We start from the raw sequence: 10,002 nt of genomic DNA, 5'->3' as shown, positions 1-10,002 counted from the left end.
GTATTGTTAGTTTTTTGTTTATTATTTGTGGGTTTCCTGGCAGCTGTTTTAAAGGCAGGACAGCCTCTGTAATTAGCGGGATGGTCCCCTGCACAGTTCGCGTAAGTAGCCGGCGATTCAGGATTCTTTTTGCATGTAGAACTCTGATGCGCGCCACCACACTTCACACAGCGTGGAGTGGCGTGGCACACGTCAGAGACATGGTGGAACCTTTGGCACTTAAAGCACTGGGAGGTTTCCTTGAGTTTTACGTAGGGCTCGATCTTTATTTTTATAAAAGCAAGAGACTTCAAATTGAGAAGCTCTTTTGCTTGAGGGGTATTTGGAAGCGTTACCAGAAGCATTGGTAAGGCTTTTTTAGTTTGTCGGCTCCTCATTCGAGCAACCGACGTAATTGTGAACCCTTCCTCTTTTAATTCGGAGAGAACTGAATCTTCTGGGAACGCGATGGAGATATTTCGTATCACAAGTTTAATGGGTGGAGAGTCAATACTTTTATATAAGTAATACTGAAAGCCTTGAAGCTCTAGGTTGGAGATAATTTTTCTATATTTTTCCAGGTATGAAACTCGGATAGAATAGATGTCAGACCCGAGATTGTAAACTATCGGCTTAAACTCGGTGGAATCTTTTAACAGTTTGTGCAAAACTGTATAGGGGTGGTTACCCTCGTCCACATCCATCATGGTTAACGCCACTTTGGTGGCATTGCTGCTTCCTGCTGGGCAGGAAGCTATGTTTGAGCTCTGTGACATTGAAGTCACAGAGCGCAAAAGTTTTTGATCAATCGACCTGATGCGTCTGATAGACCAGAATCTATCAATCTATCATGAGCATAAGTAGATCCATCAAATCCTATTCTAATTTTTAAGAAGCTGCTTTCGAAACGAGTTCCAATCTGATCTTCGATGTCATTCAATGATCAATCGATCTTAATCTCTGATCATTAATCGATCGTAAATTTACGGAAGGAATACACACCCTGAAGTACTATAAGTGCGGATAGTGAAGAAAGGCTAGTTGCTTTTTGCGTTAAAATTTGTTACATTTTATGAGATATATTACTAATTTTCTCGAAAACTATCATTCGTAGAAGTAAATATATAAAATAATAAATGTGACTCTCAACAAGATGTATAACTCGTATTTGAAATATTTTTCAAAATTTTGCGTATTGATCTTTGCCATTTCTATTTTCACTATCATTTTCGTAATCAGCGCATCAAAAAAAAACTTTGGGATCATCCGGCCCCCTTTCCAAAGTCCCCTTCCTTCAATTGACATGTTAATGACTGAGGGACAAATAATTTTGGTCACATCCGAACCCCTGTCCAAAGTTCCCTTCCTTCAAGTGAGGTGTTAATGACTGAAGGGTAAATAACTTTGGTCACACCCCTGCCCCTTTTACAACGTCTTGTGGAGGGCGGGAAGGCACCCCCGTGATAGGTTACAGAAATAATGAAAGGTCACACCCCTGCCCCTTATCCAACGTCCCGTGGGGGGCGGGAATGCACCCCTGCGACAGTTCACAGAAATAATGAAAGGTCACACCCTGTCCCTTTTCTTGACTTCACTCGCTGATTACACAAATGATAATGAAAATATTTTCGTACCATTTAAGTCACACCGTTACATATTGTCTTGCATTTCTGTGATTTTTCATATTTATCGTCGTTTTTCTCAAAAACTATTAGTCGCAAAGTAAAAATGTGTTTTACATAAAAAATATCTTTCTAAAAGATCTACAACATTTATTTGAAGTTTTTTGTATAGCGGTTTACGCTATTCGGAACTCCGTCCGAAAATAATTTAAATATAAAAAATTAGATTAATTCCAATCTAGTAAAGTATAAACATGATATATGAACATTTTAAATAATAAAAATTAAACAATTTTCTACTTTTGGTCAATTATACATACAATACAATACAACTGTAAATAATAAATGAAAAAAAACAATAATAAAACAATAAATACAATTTCCCAATTTTTAAGTACCCGTGCAGAAATCTCAATATGGCCCCGATCGGGGCCAGATCGCGGATATAACACACGCCCCGATCGGGACACTCGATCGGTGCACGATCAGTCTCATTATAATCCATTCTTGAATTTCACGAATGGAGATTTAATAAAAGTAAACTCGGAACTATCGAATGGTCCTCTCGTTTCGAAGGCCACTTTAATATTTTGAATTTCCAATCAGTTATTTTAAGTTTAAATTAAAGTACTACAGGGACGAAAAAGAAAAGGGTTTAAGACTACAAAATTTAATTATACTTATCAGAACGAAGTGTCTCGTCGTCCCGACATTCGGAACGACTAGCCTATTTTCACCATTTGGCTAGTCGTTCCGAAATTCGGGATGAATAGCCTATTTTTACTATTTGTCTAGTCGTCCCGAAAATCATGTACTTTTAAAATTGTACTCCTTTTGAGTTAGCCAAAGATTATTAAAACTGCTAGTTGTCCCTAGAAAAATTCAGAAACGAAAAAAAGTAAAAGTTAGGTTAGGTTTTAGAAAACGTAGCCCTTTAAGCTTTAACTCATCCAAATCAATTGATATATTTGCTCTGTGTCACTGTATTCTCAAGTTCGTTCGAAACCTCCCTATGATTTCCGCTCGCTTGGATTGGATCTTACTTTTATCATTTGAAGCTTGATAAAACTATGAAAGTTTTATATTTTTCTTTATTTATTTCAGTTACTAATACAAGTTCACCAAAAATGTTAGTTTTATTTTGTGAAAAAAAGGAATATCTTGGTAAAAAGTTTAGAATTTTTCAAATAGGACTTACTACTAGAAGTAATTTAAGTCATATCCATAAACCTTTCCAATATCTGATAAGGGAAAAGGCGGCCTTGTGTCTGATCACAGAAATAATTTGAGGTGACATCCCCTACGCCCTTTTCAACGCCCCATGAGGGGTGGCAAGACACCCCTGTGACTGGTCACAGAAATAATGTAAAATCACACCCCTGTCCCTTTTCCAACGCCCCGTGGGGACGGGAAGGCACCCCTGTGACTGGTCACAGAATTAATGTAAGGATAAATTTCATAAAATGCGACCTTTTCGGGACGACTAGCAAATGGTAAAAATAGGCTAGTCGTCCCGAATTTCGGGATGACTAGCATCTATCTTGATTTCCGGCTTTTCGTCCAGAAATTCGGGACGACTAGACGCAGCCTTTTGAGAAACGTAAGATTATTGTTGATGGTATCAGTTTCGAGGAAAAGGTTTGTCTTTATGAAAAAATGGATGATAACCAGAAATATTTTAAATAAAAATTTTCATTTCTTGAAAAAAATTTTGTCCATAAAACTTCTTAACAAATTAGAAAAAGGTTTTTCGCAAAAAGATTCCCTACAAATTGACTTTTTCGAATGCTTCCAAAGAAAATCATCGGGAAAAAACCTATTATTTACAATTTATTAACATTTGACTGTAAATAAATTCAATTTTCTGTCAATTACATTACTTCTTGAATAATTCGAAAAGATGGTGGTATAGATAATAGTTTCGCCAAAACATTGTGCTATCATTTATTAGATCATTTTATTTGTTTAAGGGCATGAGACACAGCTATATTACCTATATTACCGACCTCACTTTTTCAGTTCACTGAATGTTTTTTTGAACCTAAGAACTTTTTTTGTAAATAAAATATCGAGCTGAAACTTTGAAAAATGTATTAGAGTACAATAAAGTACGTTTAGGTACTGCACTTTGGTAGGAACTTCACTGAAAATTATTTTATCTTTTTTCTGAACCTCAACATTTTTTAAACTTTCCAACTTTCTTTATAGATAAAATATCGGTCTCAAACTTTGAGAAATGCAAGAGCTGAAAGAAAACTACGTTTAAGTGCAAATCTTAATAATAAAAGATGTAAAAAAAATATTTCGACTATCAATTCCATCGGCATCATAACGGTATTTTCGTGTACAATGTTACCGGCTGATGTCGATGGAATTGATAGTTGAAATTTTTTTTCTTTTTTTACATCTTTTATTATTAAGATTTGTACTTAAACGTAGTTTTCTTTCGGCTGTTGCATTTCTCAAAGTTTGAGACCAATATTTTATGTATAAAAAAAGTTCGAACGTTTAAAAAATGTCGAGGTTCAGAAAAAAGATTAAATAATTTTCAGTGAAGTTCCTACCAAAGTGCAGTACCTAAACGTACTTTATTGTACTCTAATACATTTTCCAAAGTTTCAGCTCAATATTTTATTTACAAAAAAAGTTCTTAGTTTCAAAAAAACATTCAGTGAACTGATAAAGTGTGGTCGGTAATATAGGTATTTAGCTGTGTCACATGCCCTTATGTCTGTTAAGAAGAAATATTGACTAAACAACTTTTAAACAAAAATGAAAATTTTGAATTAAATATTTCTAGTTGTTTTTAATATTATTTACAGAATATGCATTTAATTAATTTTTATTATTATTAATTAATTTCGAATGCATTTTTAATCATTGCTAGAATATTATAAATGAGTAGTATGTATACAAATTTCACTGCACTATCAGAAAAAATCAAGCATCACTAGTTCTGCGAGGGCATGGAGATGACGTTTCAGTAGGAAATCAGTCGGGCCCAGGTATGGGAAACAGAGTTCTACCGATCAGGGTCGCATCGGAAAATCCGATCAAGGCCAGATCGGTATTACGTTAGAAATTGGGCGATTTCTGCACGGGTAATGGTGGATTGATAGTTAATTCAAGTTCGTCGGCTGCAGTGTTTTCTGAAAACTTAAAAAAATTGGTTTCAAAATTTGCCTACTACATTTTAATTAGGTTTTCTTCGTTAAAAGATTTTTTAAAAGAAAAGTACTTTCAATTGTAAAACAGAATACCTGCAAGAAATTATGTAATTTTCACATATTTAAGAACACACACTCGTAAAACTTTCAGAGATTTTGTCGGCCTATTAGCATTTTAATCGAGGAATAGGCGTGGAAATGGGTAAGTTGAAAGATAAGGGTATTAATCTTGATGGATAACTTAACATCGAGGGTCTGAAGCAACTTCGGATCCAATGAGGGGTAGTGTCGGGGGCAGCGGAAGGAGAAGGTTCCGCAAGTAGCCGTGGAGGAAAGGACCCTCCACCCCCCGGGCATACCTAGCGACCAAAAAGGGGTAACCGCTCATTAACTCTTATGGAATCTCTGAATTTTTTTATACTATTCCGAGTTTCTAAAAGTAAAAAGTGCATCTGGCTGTTTTAGACTTTAACTTATTGGTACTTGGACGTTTAAAAGCATATGTTTTATCGGTATCGCGTTTTCAGCTTCGTATATACAATTATCAAGTCAGGCATTTCCATCAAAAAAATAAATTTGTTAAAAACATGACGTTCATCAGTTCTGACCTTAAAAATGGTAAAATTTTAAAATAGCGGCTTCTTCTGTATAACCCTCTAACGTAAATAAATATCGAAAACTTATTATGAGATGAATTCTAGGTGAAAAAGGTGGGGGAAGATCATTTGTAAACCACATTATGCTTTTCTTTACGAAAAAAAGAAGTTAAAATGCATCTTGCATACCTGACTGAAATCACTATACTATGGCGCTCATTATAGGTGATATTTGCATAACAAGTTTTCGATATTCTTGATGTTAAAGGGTCATACGGGAGAAGCCGTTATTCGAAAGTTTTACCTTAAAAACTATGTTTTCGGGTATTTGAATGTCAAATTGGCAGCAACAAATCTCAACCAACAAATACATCTCACCACTGCTAAAAAAAGTAAACAGAATGCACCATGTTGAAGCAGGACAGATTTCACCTACGTTAAAAACATGTGCTGGCCCTGAAAAGGACCGATTGTGTACACTCATTACCAGAATCAAATTCTGAATATAACCTCCGAAACAATATAAAGTACGACCTTGACGTTTCAAGGCATAGACAACGTCCATAGCAGTGACAGTCTTCCTCTTAGCATGCTCAGTGTAGGTGACTGCATCACGGATGACGCTTTCAAGGAATACCTTCAAGACACCTCGAGTTTCCTCGTAGATCAAGCCAGAAATACGCTTGACTCCACCACGACGAGCTAGACGACAGATGGCGGGTTTCGTAATTCCCTGGATGTTATCACGCTTAACTTTACGATGACGCTTTGCTCCTCCCTTACCCAAACCTTTGCCTCCTTTACCACGGCCAGTCATTTTTAAAAAAAATTAAGATTTAAAATAAACTTTGACAAACAGCGGACTACAGAATGAAAAAAAAAACTTTTTCTTTTTCTTTTGTAAACCATATTTTATTCATAACTTCATTGTAAGGTTACATAGGTTCTTATATGTGTTTTGTGTATCAAATTCTGTACCCAGTTGACAACGAACTAAACAGAGTGTTTTCATTACATAATAAAGTAGGTAGGTAGAAAAATCTTTATTTATTTTATTTCTGAGTAAAAAGGTAATGTAAAAAATCCCATTAGATAATTTCGTATCCTAAGCTAACTTAACCTATACTATATGTACATTATTTACAGTCATGTTTATTATTGCAGTCGTAAGATGAGTTATGTTATAAGGTGATAGGGCAGTTTATGCTTTATTCGGAAAGGAGCACTGTCTTTATTGTACAATTTAATGCTTTTGAGAGCTGTTTATTCGCCAAGTTCAAGAGTATAAAATTTTTGTGTAATACCTAATATATCTGTCGTAATATCTTTTATTTCTAGATCATTTCTTATATCTATATTTCTTTTCTTAGGACTAGCGTAGAGATTCTCCGGAGAAGTTTATTTTCAAAATATTGCAATTTTTTAATATGCGTTCTGGAGGCGCCGCTCCATACAGGTAGTGCGTATAATAATACTGGTTTTACAAAAGTCTTATATAGAATAAGTTTGTTTTTAATACTAAGTGCACTTTTTCTGTTCAGTAAACTATATAAAAGATGTATCATTTGGAAGCCTTTTGCGCAAGCTTCCGTTATGTGTTGCCTATATGATTTACATTAATTTTAATCTTCCACCTATGATAGTACTTAATTAATTTGTCAAGATGTTGTTGCAGATACTTAACCGCCATATGTTTTTTCCAGGAGGAAGCTTATATGGCTGTGTCGTCGGCAAAGATAGCTATATCAGTCTTTTTATTTTTTGTAATATCGTTAATATAATAGATGAATAATATTGGTCCTAAAATCGACCTTTGTGGTACGCCTGCTATAATATTATGTTGTTCGGAACTTACATTATTATGTGCTACATTAAATTTCCTATTTCGTAGGTAGCTAAGAGTTAATTTAATGATATACAATGGTATTTTCAGTCTATGAAGTTTATATATTAAGCCCTTGTGCCAGACGGTGTCGAATGCTTTTTCGATATCCAGCATTACTTCTGCTATATGTTTATTTAAATTGAATTGTGTGGAGATATGGTTAGTTATTCGAGCTAAATGTTGCACTGTGCTGTGCTTTTCTCTGAAACCGAACTGTTCTGGTAATAATAGTTTATTTATTGTTTCATGTTGCTTGATTCTATTTAAGATTATAATTTCGAATATTTTTCTCAAAGTGGGTAAAACACTAATAGGCCTATAATTTTGCGGATAAAGCTTATCCTTGCCTTTTTTGGGAAAGCAAGAACATTAGCTATTTTCCAGCTCTTTGGAAAGTATGAGATTTTGAAACATGAGTTAAACATATAAGTGATTTGTACAATCGCTTTACACGGTAAATTTTTAAGAATAATGTTCTGAATACCGTCTGGTCCAGGGGCTTTCGTAGATGTTATTTTTCTTGCTTTTTTAATTTCTGTAGGAGAAGTCAAGTTAACAATATTTACATTTATTTTTGATCTCTTGATTTCTTTGTAAACTTTGGTAACTTTTTTATTTATTCTTTTGGTTCCCATATCTTTAGTGAGGTGATGTACTTTCTCGAATTGTTGTGCCAAAACATTCGCTTTTTCTAAATTACTGAAGACTAAGCCGTGCGGCCCGTGTAGCTTGGGGATTATATTCATACTAGGTTTTATAAAATATTTGGCTGCTTTCCAGAGGCTGTTGTCTTTAATTTTTAGATTTTGAAGTTTGTTATTCCAGCAAGTGTTCGAAAATTTTTTGGATTCCCTGTTTACTACATTACTGAAGCTATTTTTGATTTTTCTGAAGTGATCAATTTTTGTTATTTGGTAAAGTTTTCGTAATTGCTTTCTTTCGTGAATTAATGTTTTAAGATTGTTTGGTAGATACTACACTGCTCGGTTACATAGCCACCAGAACGAGCCCCCCCCCCCCCCCCCCCCCCCCCCCCCCCCCCCCCCCCGTAACCGCCAGTGTACTTTACCCCTACTTTCATTCTCAAAACTTAACAACCTATCAGATTAGAAATGACGTCGCTCTTTAATAGGCGATTTTAGATCGATCGATTGATGCTCATGATAGATTGATAGATTCTGGTCTTTCGGACGCATCAAGTTGATTAATCAAAACCTTTCGCTCTGTGACAATGTCACAGAGCTCAAATCCAGTTTCCTGCCCGGCAGGAACTAGCTCCAGGATGGAAACAGATGACAAATGGTCACTTAAAACATCCAAAAATAAGAAGCGAAAACTCGCGGCATTGAAACATTCGATTGAACCTATAGGGAGATTGGAATCCGGATTGCGATCAGAATTGAATTCGAATTGATGAGTAACGAATATACAGTGAGGTGAAAAATATACAGTGTGGTGAAAAATATACAGTGCGGTGCGAGGGCATGTGACGCGCGTTCCACACAGGGGATGAAGGCGCCTGGCGTGCGTCTCCTGTGAAGTGCATAGACAATGGACGTTGAACAGTGGGGCTTTAGGGCCGCTAAAAGACCCAGGAATGAGGTCGAAAATGTGACATCAGTACCTCTCAGCAATCGATATGAGGCCTTGCAGAACAATGAGGACTCAGAGAAGATGGACGACGACCAGGAGATTAAAACGGACGACAACGAGAGAAACATTGATGAAGAGTGCAATAAAAATTATAAAAAGAAGGAAAAAATGCCTCCAATAATCATAACTCACGAATTACAAAACTACACAGGATTTGTCTCTACGCTAAAGAGCTTCATTAAAGGTGAACCAAAAATTCATTATTCTACCCAAGGCTTAGCATTATATGCTGAAAACAAGACTGACTACAACATTATAATCAAGGAATTAGAAGCGATAGACTGTAATTTCCATACATATCCAACCAAAGATATGAAAACCAAAAGGGTGGTAGCAAAGGGGCTCCCCTTCATAACACAAGATGAAATGACTTCTGGCCTAGAACGCCTGGGCGTGAAATGCGTTAAGATTACAACCCTAAAGACCAGGGACGAGCTGCCGAAGACCAAGGAGATATCTTCAACTCAACCCATCTACCTAATCGACTTTCCGCATGATACGGATCTCAAGAAATTCAGAAACATACGATACTTGTGCTACGTGCGGGTATTTTGGGAAAGGTACAGGAACAGAAGAAAAATCACGCAATGCCATAGATGTCAAAGATTCGGCCATGGAACCGCCTACTGCAAAAATGTACCCAGATGCGTCAAGTGCGACCAATCGCATTTCACAGCGGATTGTAAGAAAGCAAAAGATGAACCGGCCATATGCACTAACTGCAGAGGATCGCATCCAGCAAATTATAGTAAGTGCCCTGAATACCTCAAGCACTTAACAAAGGTGGAAACTAGGCGTACACCTTCCAATACGAAGCAGGCACAAACAAGGACACCTACTGCACCAGCGATGTCGAGTAGAAACTTCCCAACACCACCTGCCAACAGAAGGAGGGAGTCAACGGAACCAGCGCCAGTCTGGAGAGTAAACCCGAACTTGCGCAACATAGAGACGAGCCAACACGGTAATGAACTTGCTGAACTTCAAGAACTAATGGTTGAAACAAAAAGACTGAACCAGATATGTAATATAGGTAAGATGTTGGAACTCGTTAGGGAACTTAATAATAGATTAATAAATTGTACCAATGATCTTGATAG

The sequence above is a fragment of the Belonocnema kinseyi genome, chromosome 1, assembly GCF_010883055.1.
Source record: "Belonocnema kinseyi isolate 2016_QV_RU_SX_M_011 chromosome 1, B_treatae_v1, whole genome shotgun sequence".
Classification (NCBI taxonomy): domain Eukaryota; kingdom Metazoa; phylum Arthropoda; class Insecta; order Hymenoptera; family Cynipidae; genus Belonocnema; species Belonocnema kinseyi.
This window is presented reverse-complemented; position numbering follows the sequence as displayed.